General features: G+C 42.2%; 1 long non-coding RNA gene across 1 annotated transcript in view; it reads right to left on the bottom strand.

Annotated features, from left to right (window-relative positions):
* LOC142839223 (uncharacterized) overlaps positions 1–22,610 on the bottom strand; it is a 28,565-nt gene extending 5,955 nt beyond the window's left edge. Inside the window, exon 1 of the long non-coding RNA XR_012908711.1 lies at positions 22,371–22,610. This is a non-coding gene — a long non-coding RNA (uncharacterized LOC142839223). The remainder of the gene's footprint in view (positions 1–22,370) is intronic.
* Between the last annotated feature and the right edge of the window lie 842 nt (positions 22,611–23,452).

The raw sequence follows: 23,452 nt of genomic DNA, 5'->3' as shown, positions 1-23,452 counted from the left end.
GCTGCTTTGGGTGAGCCAGCCAAGGCTATGCTAGAGAGCTCAGCATGGTGGTGAGGATGAGAAAGAACTGACTAGCTGGTGAGGATGCAGGAGAGCTGGGCCAGAACCAGGGCTATGAGTTAGCCCATCCCAACTACGAACTGCTGGAGCAGGTGAAGGGGCCAGTTTTACAGATCCAAAGGTGCAGGATCTCCGTGACACAGAGCAACAGCAAGATATCCAAGAGAAGAACCAGTAAGAAACCAGTATTGATAGTATAGCAGAAACTAGAGGCCTTGAATCAAACCAATGACTCATTGCAATGAACACTTGTAAGTAAAGATGTATAGAATAAAGGGTATATTGTGTGACTCATTGTGGCATACTACAGCTTCCACCACAAGATTTTTTTCTTTAAATTTTATTTTATTGTGTGGAGGGGTTTGCAAGGGCAGAGGGTGGGCATGAAAGGAAAGGGAGATGAATGGGAACAGGGTGCATGTTGTGAAATCCACAAAGAATCAATAAAAAGTTAAGAAGTAAATAAACAAACTCCATTGAAGATATGGGGAAAAAATGTTTTTAGCATGTTCACCAGCCTATGTTGATCATAAACTTTCTATACAGTTCAGGCTGGCCTTGAACTTCTGATCCTCCTACCCCTACCTTCTAAGTGATGGCATTAGGGGTGTGAATCACCATACTTGGTTTATGCAGTACTAGGGAGCAAACCCATGGCCCTGTTCATACTAAATAGTGTTTTACCACTGAGCTGCATGCCCTGAAAAAGAATGGTTATACACCACCTATGCAAAAATAAATTAGGACAGTCATTACAGAACTAGTAGTTAGATATTCAAAAGAAATAAAATCATTATACCACATGCAAGCTAAGGAGGTAGTGCGTACCTAGCATCCTAATACTTGGGAGACAGGAGGATCACAAGTTTGAAGTTAGTCTATACTACATACAGCCTATATATACAAAGCAGAAGAAGGAAGGAGGAGAAAGAGGGAGGGAGGAAAAGAGAGATTCCTGCTTATTGGAGCCCTATTTATGATAGCCGTGGTACAGAACCATTCAAGGCATCTATCAGTTGATAAAATGACTTCCAAAATGTGGTGTGTGTGTTCAGTGGAACATTATTCATCTATTAAAAATAAAATACTATGTAAGAACATGGATAAACCTGAAAAACACCATGTTAAGTGAAACGGACCAGACACAGAAACAGAGACTGTGTGCTTTCTCATGTGCAGAAGCTAAAATCAAGTTGATTAATAAAATTGGAGAGTGATCTCTAACCATTAGGAAACAGTATTATAGAGGAAGGTAGGTAACAAGCAGCAGAATGATGTGGGATTTCCTTCTGTGTGATGTGAATATGTTTTATTACCATTGGTTAATAAAGAAGCTGCTTTGTCCTATGGCAGGGCAGAATAGAGCTAGACAGGATAGTTAACACAATTATGAGCAGCCATTGTAGTCTTAGAACACATACTCAGTGGATAAGAGGTGACTCCTCTGCCAGATCTTTATTTAAGTGTACTCAGTCTTTATCCTATATATCCTTCGTGGACAAAGGCTAGGCCATGTTCTAACTTGAGTCTACTTACCTTAGGCAGGGTGTTCCGATTGTGTGTTTGTCCTGCCTCCAAAAACACAATTCAACCCTCAGAGTTATCTCTGGATATCCATCACTCTGGTTGTCAGATACTCATGTGTAAAGGTGATAAAGCAATCCTGAGCGAAAAGAAATTTCCTGCAGAGATCTATAACTTAATAAATAAGGGCAGTAGTTGCAGGGGAAAAATCTATTTCATAGATTAAAATCAAGAAGACAAGGAATTTCTGTTGAGAAGGAACTGGAGACCAGTCACCAGCAAGATAAATGATAGGACAGCAATTAGTGAGGTGTGAGCGCTTCCCTGAGGCACAAACAGAATGTGATGCTTGCATCGGAAGACCTGGGCATCTGCAGACAGATCCTTCAAGGACGATGAGTAAACACTCTTAGAAGAAGCTCATATTTCTTGAACATTTCCTAAGCTCCAGACCCCTATGTGCATACTCATTCTGTTATTTGTTTACTTGTTTTTGGTGCTCTAGCTTCATTCTAGGGCCGCACACTCAGCACATGAGTACTAAAAGACTTAGCACCACTGCAACCCGTTCATTTGCTGTATGTATTTAGTTGGTTAGTTAGTTAGTTAGTCAGTCAATCAGTCAGTCAGTCAGTCAGTCAGTCAGTTAGCTAGCTAACTGAGACAGAGTCTTGCTATATAACCGAGGCTGTTTTTGAACTTGTGATCCTCTTGCGTCAGCCTTCTGATTGCTGGGATTACAGGAATGTGCCACAATGCCCAATCTAATTCACTTAATCTCCTCATAATATAATTATATCATGTGACAGGAGCCACAAACATTATCCCTAGCCTCCTCTGCTGTTTCAGAACCCCAGACCAAGACTTGGCTCTTGGCTATAATCCAGGTTCAGACACTACCATGAACTCCGGTGGCAAGAAGGCCATTCATGTCAGCCTGTTCCTTGGCACCCTCACCTCTTCAGATCTGCCTCTCTCTCCAGCCCATGAACCCCTACACCTCTCTCTCTCTCTCTCTCTCTCTCTCTCTCTCTCTCTCTCTCTCTGACTTCCCTACCCTGTACTTACTCTCCACAATGATGCTTTACCACCCAGCACCAGAGGCACCGGGCTTTGGGTTGGTGCTGAACTATTGCTGGAGACCTCTTGCAGACGGGCTAGAAACCCCAGGCTGCCTAGTATACTATTCTTAAAACATTACCTGGAACATGTTTAAGCTTAGGTGAACATATATGCATTCTCCTGAATATTAACCTTCATCAGGTGATGAAAGGAGACAGAGACAGAGACCCACATTGGAGCACCGGACTGAAGTCTCAATGTCCAAATCAGGAGCAGAAGGAGAGAGAGCACGAGCAAGGAACTCAGGACCGCGAGGGGTGCACCCACACACTGAGACAATGGGGATGATCTATCGGGAACCCACTAAGGCTAGCTGGCCTGGGTCTGAAAAAGCATGGGATAAAACCGGACTTGCTGAACATAGCGGACAATGAGGACTACTGAGAACTCAAGAACAATGGCAATGGGTTTTTGATCCTACTGCACGTACTGGCTTGGGGGGAGCCTAGGCAGTTTGGATGCTCACCTTACTAGACCTGGATGGAGGTGGGTGGTCCTTGGACTTCCCACACGTCAGGGAACCTTGATTGCTCTTCGAGCTGATGAGGGAGGGGGACTTGATCGGGGGAGGGGGAGGGAAATGGGAGGCGGTGGCTGGGAGGAGGCAGAAATCTTTAATAAATAAATTAATTAATTAAAAAAAAGCTTAGGTGAGAAATATTACTGTTTATATACTGTTGACAAGAGCCCTTACTAGGGATTAAGAAAAAAAATGTATCGTCCTCACCTTGTCATCTTTTAACATATATTGGTGGAACATCTAACAAAAGGCACTCATCAGGGCTAGGTAGGAAGAATTCAAGCAGGTGATAAAAAGCCTTGAAATGGAACTTGAAAAATCTGAAAAAGAGATACATGGAGAAGTGAGCAGTTGAGGACACCGTCTAATACATAGTGTCCTGAGACACCGTGGCGGAAAGGTGGGCTTTTCGAGGTCCAAAGATACTTCCTTAAGTAGCTGAGTTACAGACTGAAGATGGAGGAAGAGGTGGGCTCACCTCTCCACCTGTCTGACATATTTTCTGCCTTGTCTGTGTGAGCTTCAGCGGGACTGGAAATGGGTGGTGGGACTGCTGGGCAGGACACTAGAAAAACCCAAACAGCAGCAATGTCTTACTTGAAGAGCAGTGCTGGCTCATAGTTCCTCCCAAGCTGCACAGGAACTGTGAGTCAAGTCAAGCAGCCACAGAACCGTGGGAAGGACGGCCACTGTGTGTAGCGTGATGGTTCTGGAGAGCTTCATGCAGCCATGCTGGAAGAGGCAGGAAACGCACCAGAAGACCTGAAGGTGTGCATTGTCCTTGTCATGTGCTAATCATAGAGACAGACACTTGACTCTCACCTGTAACAAATGATGGGACTCACCCCACACAAGTGCGTGTCTCTGGCTGGGAAGAAAGACTAACAGAAGACTGACAGGTGACACCTGGATTGCTAAATCTCAGCTCCAGCTATTCCAGCGTCCTCTGCTCAGTGCTGGTGATTCCAGAGCACTGTATTGTTGCAAGATATTTGGTCACATTGTAAACCCCAGATTGTGTCATTTACTGGGAAAACCTGCTTCTAGCTGTGGTATGGCTCAACCCTAGCACACACCTGCCCTTAATTGCAGAGCTTTCTGCTTGAATATTGCAAACAAAATTAAATAAAGTCAACCATAGGTCAATTGGCAGAGTAAGCAACTAGTTGACAGGAAGTGAACACAAGACAAAAAACAGAGTAAGAGGGAGTCAGGAAGACCGATGAGAGGCACAGGTAGGAGAAGGAGGGACTTTTGAGTATGAGGGGTATTTGAGATGGTCTAGGACGGGAGGGAATGTGGGAAATTGGCAGAGAAGGAAAGTCAATCATGTGCTTTCTCTGCCTCTCTGAGCTAGCAGGCTTTCACCCTAGCTTCTGGCTCCCAAATATTATGAGTAAAATCAAGCAATTGAGATTTTGATAAAATCAACTCTGTTGGAGGAGGGTACTTGTTTGTTCCTGGCTGCCTGGCTAGCTTTGACCTGAAATAATCCCACAGAAACTGTATTAATTAAATCACTGCTTGGCCCATTAGCTCTGGCTTCTTATTAGCTAACTCTTATATTAATTTAACCCATTTCTATTAATCTGTGTATCACCATGTGGCTGTGGCTTACTGGCTAAAGTTTCAGCATGTCTATCTCCAGCAGTGGCTCCATGGCTTCCCTCTGACTCCGCCCTTCTTCCTCCCAGCATAAAGCATACCTTTCCTCACCTAGTTCTGTTCTTCCTTTACATAGGCTCAAAGCAGTTCTTTATTCATTAACCGATAAAAGCAAAGCATAGACAGAAGTACCCCCCACACCACAACTCTACATCTTAATGGAGTTCAACTTTATCTTTGTGCAATTAAATAACTTGCAAAGCCTTTTAAGCTAGGTTAATAAGTTTGCTTTTAAAATGTTAAATAGAAGAGAGGCAGGCGAATCTCTGTGAGTTTGAGGCCAGTCTGGTCTACAAGAACTATTTCCAGGATAGGCTCCAAAAACTACAGAGAAAAACAGAAGAAGAAGAAGAAGAAGAAGAAGAAGAAGAAGAAGAAGAAGAAGAAGAAGAAGAAGAAGAAGAAGAAGAAGAAAAGAAACAAAAATGGAGACACAGATACTTGTATGCCAAACATCAATACAGCATTATTCATGCAAGCTGAAAGGAGGAAACAATCAAATGCCCCTTCTCAAATGATTGAATCAACAAATATGGCATATTTATATGATTAAATACTACTCTGTAATAAAAATATGATGGTGTTATACATATTACAGCAAAGATGAACCTTGGAAAACAGGCTAAGCAAAAGACACCAGAATAAAACTTTAAATATTTTATTAGTCTATTGAACAAAATAATTATAAGAGACAAATTCATGGACAAGAAATATAATGGATTTAAGGTTACAGGAGCTGGGGATGAAAATAAAGTAAAAATAGTTACAGAGCTTTCTCTGAGGATAATAAAAATCTTTTTGAATTAGTGGTGATAAATACACAATACACATGTATTCAATGTCACTGAGTGGAACACTTAAAATCAATTAGAAGGTAAATTTTATATATATTTTACCACAACATAACAACCTTGAGGGAATAAGAAAAGCCACCAAAAGATTTGAGACAAGGGTACAAAGCATAGCATGGTTTAACGTGGGTTTTGCAAAGACCATTTTAGTCATGGTATTGGTTGAAGAAGACTGGATGAAACCTCTGCTGGACATGAAGACACAAATAAGACTGCTGGACAAACAGCAGAAGCAGACACATACAAGCCAAACAAAATCTGGATCTGGGATTGGTGTAAGAAGGGAGGTATCCTGTAAAGTAAAAGACGTGGTCAACAAGACAAAACAGCAGCCTACAGAATGGGAAAAGATCTTCACCAAACCCACATCAGAAAGAGGGCTGATCTCCAAAATATACAAAGAACTGAAGAAATTGGTCATCTAAAGAACAAATAATCCAATTTTTAAAATGGGGTACAGCTGGGCGTTGGTGGCGCACGCCTTTAATCCCAGCACTCGGGAGGCAGAGGCAGGCGGATCTCTGTGAGTTCGAAGCCAGCCTGGTCTACAAGAGCTAGTTCCAGGACAGGAACCAAAAGCTATGGAGAAACCCTGTCTTGAAAAATAAAAAAATAAAATAAAAAATAATAAAATGGGGTACAAAGGTAGAGAAATGGCTCAGCGGTTAAAGAGCATTACCTGCTCTTCCAAAGGTCCTGAGTTCACTTCCCAGCAACCACATGATGGCTCACATGAGATCTGGTGCCCTCTTCTGGCCTGCAGGTATATATGAAGACAGAATATTATATACATAATAAATAAATATTTAAAAAAATAAATTAAAATGGGGTACAGATCTAAACAGAGAAATCTATAATGGTGAAAGACACTTAAGGAAATGTTCAATATCCATAGTTATCAGAGAAATGCAAATCAAAACAACTCTGAGATTTCCATCTTACACCTATAAGAATGGCCAAGATCAAAAACACTGATGACAACTTATGCTGGAGAGGTTGTGGGGTAAAGGGAACACTCCTGCATTGTTGGTAGAAATGCAAACTGGTACAGCCCCTTTGGATATCAGTATGGCAATGTCTCAGAAAATTAGGAAACAACCTACCTCAAGACCCAGCAATACCACTTTTGGGTATACATCCAAAGGATGCTCAATTGTGCCACGAAGACATGTGCTCAACTATGTTCACAGCAGCATTATTTGTCATAGCCAAAACCTGGAAATAACCTAAATGTTCCTCCATCGAAGAATGGACAAGAAAAATATCATACATTTACACAATGGAGTACTACACCACAGAAAAAAATGATGACATATTGAAGTTTGCAAGCAAATGGATGGATCTAGAAAACATCATATTGAGTGAGGTAACCCAGACCCAGAAAGAAAAATATGGTGTGTATATACTCACTCATAAGTGGCTTTTAGACACAAAGCAAAGAAAAACCAGCCTACAATTCACAATTACAGAAAACCTAGACAACAAAGTCACTCATAAGTGGCTTTTAGACACAAAGCAAAGAAAAACCAGCCTACAATTCACAATTACAGAAAACCTAGACAACAAAGAGGACCCTAAAAGAGACATACATGGATCTAATCTACATGGGAAGTAGAAAAGACAAGATCTCCTGAGTAAATTGGGAGCACGGGGACCTTGGGAGAGGGTAGAAGGGGAAGGAAAAGAAAGGGGGGAGCAGAGAAAAAATATATAGCTCAATAAAAACAATTTTTTTAAAAAAGAAGGGAGGTCAAAGGATGTAATTTTGATGATGAATTCTGGAACAGATTCAGATCTGGGTAGGACAAAGTTTGAGTCATTTGATGCCCAGAAACTGAGGTAATGTTTGCCACAGGGGCCACTGCTCAAGAAAAGGTATGGAATAGAAACATAAAGCAAAGACTCAAGCCTCTTTTATAAGGCTTTGATCTTGTTGAGGCCACGGGACTTGCTTGTCTACACAAGTTAGGAAGAAAAATACAGGAGTGTAGATAATCAAGGGACAAACTGTTTGGCATCATTGAGAATTTTTGTGGATCTAAAATTATGATTTATTGAGATATAAAAAGACAGAGACAAATGCAGCCAGGATTGCCACAGGATGTGACTTGAAGGAACAGGATAGAGCTAGCCTGGCAAGTTTGTCAGACGGGGGAGATGCGGTAAGGTTATGCCAGGAGGGAGGTAAAAAAGCTATGTGGTCAGCTGGAGACTCAAAAGGCTCAGTAAATATAGATCTAAAGAAGGTGAGTGTGTGACAATAGTCTTACACGATTGTACAGCACCACCCTGGGGCATTATAAACCACCACTTCAGGTTCACAGAAGGCTGGTATGTCACCCTCACCTGTGAAGCAGCCTGGATGTCCAGCAGGACTCCAGCACCCCTGGCGAATCTTTGTTCCGAGAGCCAGCCACCATGCCCAACTGTGAGCTAACAACCTCTCCAATCCGCAGAGCGCTTGTGCTGCTCCCTGTAGGTGGGACCACCTGGCCTCTGCAAAGAGCCATTTAAAAACCCAGAGCCAGGCATGATCCCCACAGAGTTGGCTAATGGAAATGGAGAGTGTTCAGAGGGGAGCACCTCCTGGGATGCAGAGCTCTGTGGATCCCTTTCCGGCACAGGATGACTCATCATCATCATCATCCATTCCTCCTCCCGAGTCTGGTTCGGTTTACACTCCAGGTCACTATGGGAACCTGGCAGAAATGGATGTCTGGCTCTTTGTATCAGACTTAGCTTCTCTCACACACATACATCCTTCAATGATGGCACTTGTGGTGGAAAAACCATATGAAAAAGGAAGGAAGGAAGGGAGGAAGGGAGGAAGGAGGGAGGGAAGGAGGGAGGGAGGGAGGGAGGGAGGGAGGGAGGGAGGGAGGGAGGGAGAAAGGAAGGAGGAAGGGAAGGAAGATGACAGGCAGGCAATCTCCTACTGAAGGCAGTGTGAAATTTATAGCACTGATACTTTTCTTGAGTCAGTTTAACAGTATAGTAACCTGTCCTTAGAACTTGTATCTTTAGGAAATGGGCATACTTTAAACAAGGTTTGTACATAGATTTTTCATTTGGGATGATCTAAAATAGGAACAAATTGAAAAACCTTTAATGTCCAGCAGTTACAGACTGGTTAGGTGAATTATGCTATCATCATGCATCAAGATATTACTCATCAAAAGTACTTTATATTAATTACTACTTATTAATGTTTAATGGTTGATATTCTGATATTAAGAAAAACTCACAGAGGAAACAGTATAGAAAGAGTAATCAAGCCATTTATCTGTGCAGAGCACTGAATAGGCACTTAGCAAGATAAATAATAGTTATTTTTCGAGTGTGCAGGATAGTAAGTGATCTTAAATTTCTATCTGTATGTTACGACATTTCTGCCAGGAATATATAGCTATTTAGTCACTGTAAATAAATAATCAAACATATAATTAATTAGAAAGAATAAAAAGCAAGACAACAAAAACAGGAGGGTAAATTGCAAATTATGATCAAATTATTTACTGATATGGTAACTCAGAATTATATTCCACTCTGCCCTGCCTGCCCACATAATCCTTGCCTTTTTCCCTCCCCAAAGTCATCCCCAGCTTAAGGAGATTAAGTATATGGAAGCATCTTTTATATTTGCCATAAGGCAAACTGGCTGGACGGGAGCAGGCACAAACCATCTTTGCTCATGAGTCTCAAACTGTTCTGAGCATGGCCCCTGTCCTATCCTACTTACTATGGCCAAGTGTGAGGCCAACCTGGGGCAGCAAAGATTGTCAGCTGGTGCCCTGGGCTATGTCGCCCGGCTGAGTGGCTAGGCACCTTGAGAGGTAACAGGAAACAGATGGTCAGCCCAGTCCCCTCTTTGGCTAGTCTATGAGGACCATCTGGAGAAAAGGAAATTGGTCCGCCGCCCGGAGAGGAAGATCCTGCGAGGAAGTCCAATCCTCACATTTTCCACTGTGCAGTGCCCAAGGAGAAACTGAGGAAGGCCTTCAGGGATTGACGAGAAACAATGGAAGCATCACAGATCACAGCACATAAAGTACCATTCTCGGAGGGAATAGTGTTTGAGGGTCAGGAACCCCCAGGATGTCAACCGCCTGTGACTCACAGTGCCTGGAGAACGGTTCAGTTGGGCCTTAAGAAGTTAATATCTTCCAGGCTGTGGTCCGTTTCAGCTTCCCCAGCAACATTCCATGGTGCTGAGTCCACAGTCAGTTCTGCAAGGAAATTCTCTCTGCTTGGACCACATATCTTTTCATATTCTCCATTTGTAAGTCAAATTCTGCTTGTCCAAATGGAGATTATAAACCTAGTTCTCTCAGTGTAGAGGGAGTCTTGGTTCTGAGAGTTAAAAACTGTAAATAAAGCTGTTTCTAGTGAACGCGAAGGGGAAAAATGAAAGGAAAAACAAGATGAGAAGCTGCTGCATTCCTTGTGTTTTCCCGCAGTTGAGGAGCCTGAGAATCTATACGCAGTTAGTGGTTGCTAGAGGAAAGACAGACATTTTTCCTCAGTGGTGTGGCCATGGGAAGATTCCCAGTCTTGAAATAGCAGCCGTGTTTATGCTCCAGTAAACAATTCTAATGAAAAACATCGAGTCATCAAGACAAGACATGAAAGAGGATGAGAGATTTCGAAAGAGGAAGGGGATCAGTGGGTGTAGGAGGCCAATGAGGGTAACGGCAGGTGGAAATGCTCAGAGTACATTCCACACATGTCTGAATGTGTCATAACGAAGCCCATCATCATCTAATAATAGATAATTAGCATATGCTGATGACATAAACAATGGGCTGGGGCTAGCACCCAGGGTAGAGTGCTTGTCTAGTATGTGTGTTCAATTCCCGGCACTGAAAACAAAATCATAAGAAGAAAGCAAGTCATGTTCTGAGGGTAGAAAGACAGAAAGATGGGGCCTCTGGGCACTGACGACTGTGGGATTATCACAGCTACTTCTTAGCTGTCTTAATGTATGAGATGTTTAAATTTGCATCTTATGTAAGACGCTGATAACTTTTTCCTGTACACAAATCCTGACATGGAGACTCGGAAGCCATGCTGTGGCTGAGAAATGAAGAAAATGCCATGATGTTAGGCTGAAATTGTTAAAGGGTATAGAATAAACAAATAGGCTAATAAATAAATATAGCTCTTTTGTAAACAAATAGATGATTGATTACCAAGATTTTTGGATGTCTTTATTAAAAAGGACACTTCTTTTTTTTAAAATCATGGAGAGGCAAATTTAAAAAAGGAAACAAGGCTAGAGATGGCTCAGCCATTAAGAACAATTGTTAATGTTGTGCTTTCCTGTCGCTTTAGGGGACAAGCCACGCCCACTCCCATTACCTCTGACCTGCCTGCCGCCATCTTCCCCCTTCCTTTTTCTGCTTCCTTGACGTGCATACGCATTCTCTCTGTCTCTCTCTCCGTTTATCTCTTTTCTCTCCTTTTATCTCTTTTCTCTCTTTCTCTCTCTCCCTTTCTCCCTCAATAAATGCTTTTATGGCTACTTTCTGTGTCCATGGGTCTGCTCACAACCGCTGCGCATTGGGAATTCTGCGGCGTGGCTTCCCGCTGATGGGAACTTTGCCACCGCTCGGGTGCCGGACTCTGGGGAGCCTGCCGGGTGGGGGGAACCCCCCTATATTTTTAGGAATAAGAGTTACTCTTCCAAAGAACCCAAGTTCAATTCCCAGCACCTATATTAGATGGATCACAACTACCTGTAACTCGAATTCTATGGGGATCTGCTACCTCCAGCGTATAAGAGCACCTTCATTCATGTGCACCTATACACAGAGAGAGAGAGAGAGAGAGAGAGAGAGAGAGAGAGAGAGAGAGAGAGAGAGAGAGAGAGAGAGAGGAGGGGAAATGGGATTAGAGAGATGGTTGAGAACTTAAAAGCACTTGCTCTTCCAGAGATCCTTGGCTCAGTCCCCAGCACTCATAACTGCTCATACCTGTAACTTCATCTCCTCATGCTCTTCTGGCCTCACAAGCATGCACACACAAGAAACACACTCACACAGACACACACATATAAGTAAAAATAATGAAAGTGAATCTTTTTTTAAAAAAGAAAGAGAATAGGAAATCACTTAGACAACTGTTGCTAGAACACAGGTGAACTGTAGGGAATGCATATACGACAGAGCCCATAAGGCTGAAGAAGCATCAAGAGTTAGGAGATTATTTTAAGTTGTTCCAAATATACTTGACCTCCTAATGGATAAGGAAGATGAAGCTCATGGCTCCAGCTGGAGTGAATGGTCATAGCACTAGCTAAAGCAGGGTATGTAGGAGAAATGGGTCAGGAGGCAGATTCTACTGCAACTGTGCCCTTAGCTATCATATAACCATAGGGTAGTTACTTCACCTGCCTAGGTCTCTCCCGCTACAGGAGTAAATGCCGTTTTCTTCTTAAAATTTATCTCACCTTCTCACAAAACAGTTAAATTTTGAAGTGGCATCTCAAAGAGCATGAGCTACTGATTCATCTCCACATGCCAGAATCCAAGCCCTCCCCAAGGCATGTGAAGAACTACTCCACACACTCTGTTTATTTAAATTTGTGCAACCTTCCCTTTTGTTTCAGAAAACAGTTAATGAATCTGTATAATCCAAAGGGGAATGCAGTGAACAGCTTGCTCAGTCTGTCGTCTAGAGACAGAAGTTTGCAAGAAAGTACATGAGTTTCAGCCCATATAACTGGGCCAAACATCTACTACACAAATAGATCTTGGGGAGACTAATAAACTGTCATCAGATTCATCATTCTGCTAGTTAAGAGAAGAAATGAGACTCTAACTCAGGGGTCTTGTGCGATCTGAGCTACAACATGAGGGAAGGAGCAGGGCTGAGGGAGGTGGAAGCTTAGAGATTGCTCAGCTCCCTGGACAGATAAGATGTGTTTTATTTGCTGTGGATGAAGCAAATTCAAACAGGTACTCAGGCACACACCAGCACAAATGGGCCATACTCAGGCAAGCAAAGACACACATGTAGGTGGATAGACAGGTCACATGAAGATAGACACTCAAACCGACAGACTGACATACAGGGGCAGACTGGCGAAGGTGAAGACATCTGGCATCAGACCATACTCATACAAAACTCACAGAAAGGTGGCGTGCGGCCAGGAACAGCTACACAGCAGCTTACATCACTGCTTAATTTTGGGCTCCCTGGCCATCATGTCAGCCATTTTTTGCTGAATCATAGACCACACCCATGCCCTGCATCAACCATTTAGGTCCACGCTACACACACACACACACACATCTGCATCAGCACCTTCTTGTTTAAGCATAAAGTGCCATGTCGACCCCTTTATTTCCTATAGGTCTCTTCCCTAATATTCTCATAGATTAGGTTTTACTTTTGCCAATTTTAGGAACTGATCTTTTCCTTTTGTCTGGTATATGTCTTCAAAGTTAGGCCCTAGTGTGATCAAGAAGTAAACGTCCCTTTAATTAGTTTTTTGTTTTTTAGCTTAGGGTTTCAAATGAACTTTTGTGCAAGGGCTTTCTGATCTTGTTCAGTTATAAAGGATGAGTGCTGGGGAGTTTATTGAGCTGACATTATTGGATCCTTTAAATTACAGGGTCTGTATTCTCTCCTCAAAGGCCAGCTCCATTCATTACTCATGGACTAAATAAATCTCTATGAATGTCAGCCACTTATCCATATTCTGGGAAAAGATGCAGAAAACAAAAACACAGAAAATATTCTCTTGGTACATGGTCTAACGAAGAGGAAAAATGGCCAAGTAACAATATGTATTTGGGGCTAGAAAGTGCTAAGTACTAAGGAGAAAAAATTAACCCAAGATTCAGTTTTTGAATGTGTTATAAAAAAAATATTAGAACTCTGAGGTGTCCTGGATAGGCCTCACCAAAAAGATGAGAAAAGACTTCAAATACATGGCCCCAACACATGAAGCCCAGGCTTAAGAGAAACTCTTGCAAAGGAAACACAAGTACCACTGTGTAGTGGGGAAGTCCCTCCCATGTCTGAGAAGCAGGTAGTGGTCCAAGTAGCTGGAACAGAGAAAGGAAAGGAGGGGAGAACAGAAGATAAAGCTAAAGGGATTAAAAATGAGAGATGTCAGGTGAATCAGGAGGTAGCCCAGACACTGGGAGAGGCACTAATCAAACCGCTTTTCTAAGAATCCACCAAGTTACAAAGCTCATGGGGGCTCAACCAGGCTGAGGTCACAGAAGGCAGCTCAAACAACATGAACTAAAACTTCCTCTACACTGAAGAAAAACTCAGATTCTACCAGACTTTTAAAGACTACATAGCCTCAGGTGGGTGAGATGAGTCAGTGATGAGCATGCTTGCCACCGTGCCTGATGACCCAAGTCCTATCCCTGCAGCTCACATGATGGAAGCTGAGAATCTAGTGTCTATGCACACACCATGGCAGACACATGATAAATATACAATAATAATAAGTAAAATTTAAACTTTGAAAAAGAATCTGTATCTTTATCTGAAATTTGTCTATGATAAAAGAACAAAACAGAAGTGATTAGAATACAGCTAAGAAGAAAAAAAAAGAATACAGCTAAGAAGCTACTCTGAGATTTCTGGGGGAAGCAAGGGCTCAGTGGGTTCCAGGGTGACAGACTCTAGTCATGAGCCTGGGCAGATGGAGGACAATCTCTCAGCTGCTGGCAGTCTGGCAATAAGGTAAGTCATCCACCTCTGCTTTCTCCAGACCAGCGGCATCTGCTTTGCACTCCCCCCTCCTCTCCTCTCCCCTCCCTTCTCTTCTCTCTTCCGACTTCCCTCTCCTCCCTTCCTCTCCTTTCCCCTCCCCCTCCCCTCCCTTCCTCTCCCCTCCCCTCCCCTCCTCTCCCCTCCCTTCCCCTCCCCCTCTTCCTCCTCTCCTCTCCTCTCCTCTCCTCATCCTTCTTCTTCAGGTGGATGTGTTGGCATGTGCCTGAAGGCCCAACACTAAGTCTGAAGGATCACCCTGAGTTCAAAACCAGCCTCATCTGCATAGTGATATCTTACCCCAACACATCGTATAATTAATTGATTGATTAGACTTGGTCTTTGCCAGGTTAAGCCAAATTCCCACTGCTAACCAGTTCTGCAGTTGGTTCTCAGCTCACAGGGAAATTTTCATTACCTGAGTCACTGAGTTTGAATAGTCTTGTCACTGGGAAGTAAAAATATGATCTGGTTGGACCTTTTCTTTTCCACCTGACCAAGATCAGGAAGGCAGGACAGTCATATACACCCAGCTCTGTGAGCCAGCAGAGCTTCTCCATGTATAATATACATGCTATATATAATATATATTATATGTATGGTATATGTACAATGTATATATTATATAAATTATATTATATTTGTGTGATATATTGTATGTAATACACATATATTATATAAGAATATATATATTCCAAATAATCAGCACCCAGTAGAAGCAAAAGGGTATAAATTAATGACTCTAACACTGGAAGTGAGACCATGAAAGAGTAATTCCTAGCTTTACTTCTGATTTACTGAGAGGATTTAATTGATAGGCTGTGCTTACTTCAGCCTTCTTTTCTGACACTGGAGAACCCGAGCTTGCTTTCCTTTGCAACTTCTGATTGCTGGCACCCTCAGAGACAGGCAGGAGTCTATGCAATCAAAAGCCATTTCCATCTGGCTTTAGAAATACTAGCTTATTTTTGTGCAACCACCTTGTAAATCTGAATATGGTCAGATATATGGTCAGATTGTAAAAGATGGCATAGCAAAACATAAAAATGTATATTTATCTCATTTTCTTTTCTCCTCTTCTTTAGTTTTATGTTTCTTTCTCTTTCTTCCTTCTTTTACTGCCAAAGAAAATATCCTTCTTTGATGTGGGAGTGTCATATATCAATCTGTTGATTTCATTGGTTAAGCAATAAAGAAACTGCTTGGCCCTCATAGGTTAAAATATAGGTGGGAGGAGTAAACAGAACAGAATGCTGGGAGGAAGAGGAAGTGAGCTCAGACTCGACAGCTCTGCTCTCTGGAGCAGAGACGCCATGCTCCTCTCTCCCGGCAGACACTCGCGATGAAGCAAGCCGCCAGGTCAGACATGCTGAATCTTTCCCGGTAAGACCGGGGCTACACAGATTATTAGAGATGGGTTGATCGGGATATCAGAATTAGCCAGTAAGGGCTAGAGCTAAAGGGCCAAGCAGTGTTTAAATGAATACAATTTGTGTGTTGTTATTTCGGGGCATAAGCTAGCCAGGCGGCCGGGGTGCTGGGGACGCAGCCCCACCGCTCCTATTACTACACTTCTTTTATTTTTATTTTTAGTTTAATGTGTGTTTTTGCCTATATGTATGTGTGGGCACCACATGTATGCAGTGCTTATGGAGGCCAGAAGAGGGAGTCAGATTCCCTGAAACTAGAATTACTGATGGCTGTGAGCCATCATGAAACTGAACCCCACTTCTCTGCAAGAGCAAAAATTGCTTTTAACCTTTGAGCCGTCTCTCTTGTCTCTTTCTTCTTTCTAAGTAAGATTTTCTAGATAACACATTCTGGAGCTGGGAAGATAAATTATTCCATTTTTAAGACGAGACGTTGAAGCATATTTATTTTTGTTGTCTTTTTAAAGATTCATTTTTTATTTTATGTTTATGTTTGAGTACCTACATGTATGTATGTGTACCATGTGTGCCTGGTGCTCTTGAAGTTCAGAAAAGGTCAAATCACCCTGGATCTACCGTGACAGGCAGTTGTGACCAGCTGAATTCCAGTGTGGGTTTTGTGAACTGAATTTAGGTCCTCTGCAAGAACAGCAAATGCTCTTAACCATAGAGCTATCTCTGTCAGCCCATTTCCTGGTCTTTAAACACCTATGTTTATCGTATCCAGTCACAGGTCAGGTAGCAAGTGAAGAACAGGTAACTGGCCGGGCGGTGGTGGCGCACGACTTTAATCCTAGCACTCAGAGGCAGAGGCAGGTGGATCTCTGTGAGTTCGAGGCCAGCCTGGTCTACAAGAGCTAGCTCCAGGATAGGCTCCAAACTACAGAGAAACCCTGTCTCAGGGGAAAAAAATGTAGGTCATTTATATCCCCCAATTACCTTCTCCATTAAACGCTGAAAGCTGGCAGAGGCCCTGGAAATACTTGTGGACTGATTTGCAAATTGCTACTCTGCCCCCTTTTCACACAGCAAGCTCGTCAGCTTTCTTCCCTTGATCTTCCTTAGCCAAAATGTTTAATCATTCCTACTCCTAAATGTCTAGCAGCAACCTGAAGACAGCCCACATTGGCTTTAATTTCAGAGACAAGAGTATATTAGACTACTAGAGTGTACTTAGTTGGAATTAAATAGGTTATGACATTCTGTCTTGGATGGGAGAGAGGCTCATGACAGCCTGCTATTCCCAAATAATTTATTGGTAGTTAATAGTACCAATAGTAAATGCAAAGAAAAGGAGACAGTTTCTTCAGTGTTATGGCTACCCACAAGTTTCCTATCATCCTGCAAACAGCCCATCACCCACGGCTCTCTAAGTAAGCCTAGAACTTACTGGAAATCATTTATTAACAGAAGCAAACAGATGATATGAAAAAGGAAAAGGTCGCTTGGGAAGAAGAAGGGAATCAATGGAAATGAAGGAAACCAGGAAGGGTACTGGAGAGAGGACATGATCAAAGCACATTGTATGGGCTGGGGAGATGGGTCAACGAGAGCACATTCTACCCTTGCAGAAGACCCAGCACCTACAGCAGTTGGCTAATAAGCACTACAACCGCAGGTCCAAGTGATCTGATGCTCCATTCTGGCCTCCTTGGTCACCTCTACATACGTGCACATACACTCATACAGAAATAACTAGTAAGAACAAAAAATTTTAATTAAAAATATTATATGGATGTATAAAAATTCATAATAAAATTATTCTTTAAAAATTAAATGCTTCAAAGCTGGAGAGATGGCCCAGTGGTTGAGAGCATTGGCTGCTCTTCCAGAGGACCTGGGTTCAATTCCCAGCACCCATATGGCAGTTCACACATGTCTGTAATTCCAGTTCCACGAGATCTGATGCCAAGATGCCAATGCACATAAAATAAAGTTAAAAATAAACTTAAATAAATGTTTAAAAAAATTAAATGCTTCATGCTGTAGTTGGCCAGATTTCTTTTATGACACACCATGAGCCACACCAAAGCTATGGAATATGGGTATCATCCAGTTTGTGAGTAATTTTCTCATATTCTCTTGTATACACTTAACTTCAACATTACAACCCATCTAGAATGCTTCTGGAGAGTATGAAACACTTTCTCTGTTGTCACCTGAACATAATACATTTCTCATTCACAGAAGGAGGGAACTTTCTCCTGTCCTAAAAGATGCCTTTCTAACTGAGGCGTGGTGTCTCATGCCTTTAATCCCAGCACTCTGGAGACAGAAGTGGGCAGAGCTCTGAGTTTGAGGCCAGCCTGGTCTACAAAGCAAGTTCCACAGGGAAACCTGTCTCAGAAGAAAAGAAAGGAAGGAAGGAAGGAAGGAAGGAAGGAAGGAAGGAAGGAAGGAAGGAAGGAAGGAAGGAAGGAAGAAAGGAAGAAAAAGGAAAAAGATTTCTTTCTAGTTTCCTTCTGTCCTCATTGAGTAGTGGCAAAGAAATCTTGACTATCCAAACATTTTAGATTCATTTTGGTAAATCCCTTGGGTGCTCTGTATTAGAAAAGCAAATTACAAACTTCATCCGTATCACCCTCTCCTGTCCCTCTCTTTTTTCTCTTGTTTTTCTCTTCCCTCTTCTCTCTTTCTCACATAAATTACTTTTAAGCATGCAAGGTGGGCTTACTACTAACATAGCGGGATTTGCCTTTATTTTATAGCATCTAATCCTTTACATTTAAAAAATCATGTGTACCTGCATGTGTGTGAAGGAATGCACATACTACAGTTTGAACGTGGAAGTCAGAGGACAGCTATCAGGTTTCAGCTCTCTCCTTCCACCCTGTGGGCCTCCAGGTTTCTAACTTAGGTTGACAGACTTAGCAGCAAGACTCTTTATTCACTGAGCCATGTTGCCATCCATGGATTTTCCTTTATAAAAATATCAGAATCCATTCTCTAACTATTGGCATACTCCACACATCCCATTCTCCCAAATATTGATGCACATCATGTTTAGATTGCCTACCTCCAAGGCCAGTGACTCTCAACCTTCCTAATGCTGCAACCCTTTAATGCAGTTCCTCATATTGTGGTGACTCCCAAGCATAAAACTATTTCATTGCTACTTCATAACTATAATATTGCTACTGTTATTTTGGGAATCAGTTCTCACCTTCCAGCTTACTGAGGCAGAATCTTTCCTTGCTTCTGCCTCTATGCCTGCTAACATACTGGAAGCAAGCTGCCCTTCAAGCTCACAGGCTATTCACTGTCTCTGCCCCCTGTCTCATTGTAGGAGTGCTAGGATTAAACATGTGCTTTTCTGGGGCGGGGTTGGGGGAGATAGGGTCAGCTGTTACAGAGGTTGTGAGCTGCTGCTGTTCTGGGAGTTGAACTCGGGTCCTCCAGAAGAGCAGAGCATGCTCTTCTGAAACATCTCTCTAGTCCCTAGTTTGGGTTTCCTCATTTTTCATTTTGTGTTTTACTTGTATGTATATAATGTTCAGGGGTGTGAGTGTGGGCATACATTTGCCATGGCTGGTAAATGGGGATCAGAGCTCACTCCTTCCATCACTGGTTCCAGGGATCAATCCAGCTCTTCCAGCTGTGCTATAAGGGCTGCCAATCACTGTGTATCTCAGTACCATAGAAGAAAGGATTTGTATGCTCTCTCCACAAGGAAACCACAAATGCTAGTTGTCCTTTACTGGTTATTATACAGCATATGCGTATACTAAAAGATAACACTGTGCCCGGAAACATGTGCAATTATGTGTACCAATTAAAGAATGAAACTAAAATAGATAAATAACTCTTCCTGTTTCGTATAGTTTTAAGGATTCAAACTCTTAATATTTTATATATTTGTTTTTGAGGAAAACACTGAAAACAATGTCTGCCACATAGTAAGGGCTCAGAAATTTCATAAGCTGTCATTATTAGATATCATCTAGTATTATTTTTTAAAAAACTGTTTGGTTATGGTGATTTCAGGGAATTCAGTGATCTTATAATTCTAATCTTCTGTCTATTGGTGTGTGTGGCGAACGGGGGGGGAGGGGGTGTATTTTGAGCCTCATGCCTACTAGGCAAGCTCTCTATCACTGAACTACATCTCCCTAATCTTATTTTACTGTTTCTTTTCTGACCAAGTTTAATAAGTTATCGAGCAGCTTCTGATACATGCTAACCCAGAACATCTCAGAATTACTACTGTAACATCTATGAAATTTTTTATTAAGCATTAGTAAATCTAATATCTTAAACCCCACTAAATAGATCATGACATTCAGACTGCTAATTTCAGCCTTTCTGTACATGTTGGATGTTTACACCAAATGACCTATCACATTGAATAAAGATTTCTTTCTAAGATGTGTTCTAAAGCCTCTCTCTTGTGTCTACTGAATTAGTGGTCAGCCTAAACCATAAAACTCATTCATTGGAAACTTGAAAACATACAGCCCAAGATGGAATAAGCTTGGTAATCATTTTGACAAGGGCAAACTTTAAGTAAGAGCCCTCGCTTAATCCACTGAGCCCAATGTGAAGACATGAGATAGAGATTCTGCCCGCCATTCAGAGCTGAAGTCAACACACAACCTGTGCCGATTGGCAGGCAAAAGTCACCAGAAGCATCCTCACCGCACGTGGGCTAAGCTGGCGAGGCTTTGAACCAGCTGGCAGGCCATCCCTCCTTCAGCATAAATCTAAAATCTGTTCTTAGGCACAGATGCATCGGCATAAAATCTGTCCTCGGGCCCCAGAACTGAGATTTTTGGCTACATTTGCATGATATGTCATTCCAACACAGTGATTGGAACGGCAGGGGTGGGAATTTTGTGAAAATACAGCAGGCCGAGGAAGAAGAATTCAGACATTGTTGGCATCAGACCGACAATTCTAAGAAGGAACAGGGGAGGGGGAAACACTTTCTGTGAGAAATTCTGGAATAATATAATATGCTAAACTGCTAATAGCAGTTATCTGCTAGAGAAAGAGTTACTGGAGTTTCTTGAATTTTGTACATTTCTAGAATTTTTGAGTATTTAGACATGCACATTACTTGCACGATCAGAAAAACAAAAATGGACTTCTCACATCCATTTATTCATCAACCATTAGGCACTAGGTCTTCTTTGAGTCTTTATGTGTGTGAGATGGGTATTTGAGTGTAAATACAGATGTCACAGCGCATATACAGATGTCAAGAAAGAATCTTAGGGATCAATCCTTATCTTCTGTCTTGGTTTTTTTGGTGGGGGAGTGTGGAGGGTCTACCTTGTTTGCCACTGTACTACATACCCTAGGCAAGTTGGCCTATAAACTCCTGGGGGAAATCTCCTATCTCCATTCCCACCTCACCTTAGGGGTGCTAAGATTAAAGATGTACACCTCCACTTCTGGCTTTTGCATGGGTTCCCAGAATCTCAACTGAAGTTGTCAGGTGTCTTGGCCATGGAGCTCAGGTCACGCATCTTTACTTTTAGACCACTGGCAGAGAATCTCTTTCCTCAGCTTTCCACTTTCAAGAAAGAGGCTATCTTTTCCCTTCATGGACTGATGGATTCCTTGTCTTCCTTGTGGAATGCACCGCCTACACAGTAGATTTACTTAGTATTCGCAGTGAGGCTAGATAACAAGCATAAAATAAAGACTTTTAGTTCATCTTCCATAGAACGAGATATTCTTTAAACCAACAGTACTGGGGAGAAATCATTTTACTACCAAAGATATTTGGCCAACATACTGAATGGAGACTTTCACCTGCCACAGCAATTAAAATGTCTCTGATAAAATCCTATGGAGATAAATGATGGTTCCTTATTCAGAGCTCATCAGAGATCTAATTTGCTGCAAGGACTCTAACTTGTTAAAAAAGTCTCTGTTTGAAAGCTAATGCCATGATAAATTTTAATCGTGTGGATAGAGCTGGCTTCAAAGCTATATTAATTATACATTTAAGCTCTACATACAATCTCATACATTACAATACACCCAGAACATGTAAAATATAGTGGGAGTCAAATTAAAATATGCCAATTTCCTCAGCAGTTATTTGCTTTGGATATACTATCGTTATTTCGGTCCAGTCTTTATAAACATTAAATTATTTCTTTGCTTTCTTAGCCACTTTACTTCCCTAGAGAGAGCTTCACGGTCTGCCGAACTCTCCGGCAAGATGTTCTACTTGTGCAGAATACAAAGTAGATACTTGGAATGCCTCTTCTCATCCAAAAGAAGTCTTTCTATAAAAAGAGTGAACGCTGCAAACATTGGCCTTCATGTCCCAAAGACTGCCATAGTGCCTAGCTTGGCCGCACACCTCCCATCCTCACTTTCTGTTACTCTCCAAGTTTTCAGCCCTAGCATAACACAGCTCAAGTCACCAGAGTCCCACCATATTCAGGCAAAGTCTCTGCTTCAGAACAGCCTCATGGCCACTGATAAAAGCAGCCATCAGCAAATTCTTACCATTTTGTGACAAAAGAGCTTCGGCAAATGTCATGTCCTGCAACAAGAAGGTTTCCTGAAGGGACCCTCCCTTGAGAAGTCTGCAGCCCGCTTGGGTATGGTTTGCTTCCAGTGAGTCTCAAAGAAGTTCTTGGGCCTCTCTTATCTTTTTATGAGCACCTCTTTCTTCTTAACCTTCGGACCCAAATCTCCATTGAATTATCTTTATTGAATGGCCTCTCTGAGAAACAGAAGCTGAAGTACATAATATGCTGACTGTGGTGTGAGAATTACAGAAATGTAATACATCACATTGAAAAGGTCAAAGGAAGCCAGGGAAGGAACCACACACCTCAACACTGAGAAAATTGAGGCATGAAGACTGTAGTTTGAGACCAACCCAGGCTGCAGTGTAAAGCCCTGGTACAAAACAAAGAAAGGAGGTTGGGGGGGGGGGAGGGAGAAGGGACAGATTCAAATGCAAATTTATAGGCTAGGGCCTGGTGGTTCAGCAGGTGAAAGCACTTGCATTTGCTTTTGGTTGCCCACCAGAATTAGATGGTAAGATCCCATCACTGCGCTATGTAAATTGGTTGCAAAAGAAATAAACAAATAAACAAGCCAAACAAAGCTAAAACTGAACTTGTAACTTTCTCCCTGATAGCAAGCATACAGAGGCCCAAAATATACCATGTAGACTATGAAGAGAGAAAAGTCATCAGCATTCTTAAAAAGCTATGAACACTGTGAACTACAACACCAACCTGCCAGGCAAGATGTGTTCACTAGTGCAATAGTGGCATGACCAGTATGGGAGTAACCAGCTGCTCTCTGGTTGGATTTAAAGCCTGCTTCACAGAAGAGAGTTCGTACCTGGTACCAGTGTCAAAAGCCCATGCCTGGGAACACCACGGACCCTAGTGGGAAACTTAACTACTGTCATTGTGCTGAATGGACATGGAATCAAACTTCCTTCAGAATTTTATATTTAGGTCTGGAGAGATGGCTCAGTGGTTAAGACCTGCCCTTCTGAAGGTCCTGAGTTCAGTTCCCAGCAACCACATGGTGGCTCACAACCATCTCTAATGAGATCTGGTGCCCTC

This window comes from Microtus pennsylvanicus, chromosome 1 (assembly GCF_037038515.1).
Source record: "Microtus pennsylvanicus isolate mMicPen1 chromosome 1, mMicPen1.hap1, whole genome shotgun sequence".
NCBI classification, from domain to species: domain Eukaryota; kingdom Metazoa; phylum Chordata; class Mammalia; order Rodentia; family Cricetidae; genus Microtus; species Microtus pennsylvanicus.
This window is presented reverse-complemented; position numbering and strand designations above follow the sequence as displayed.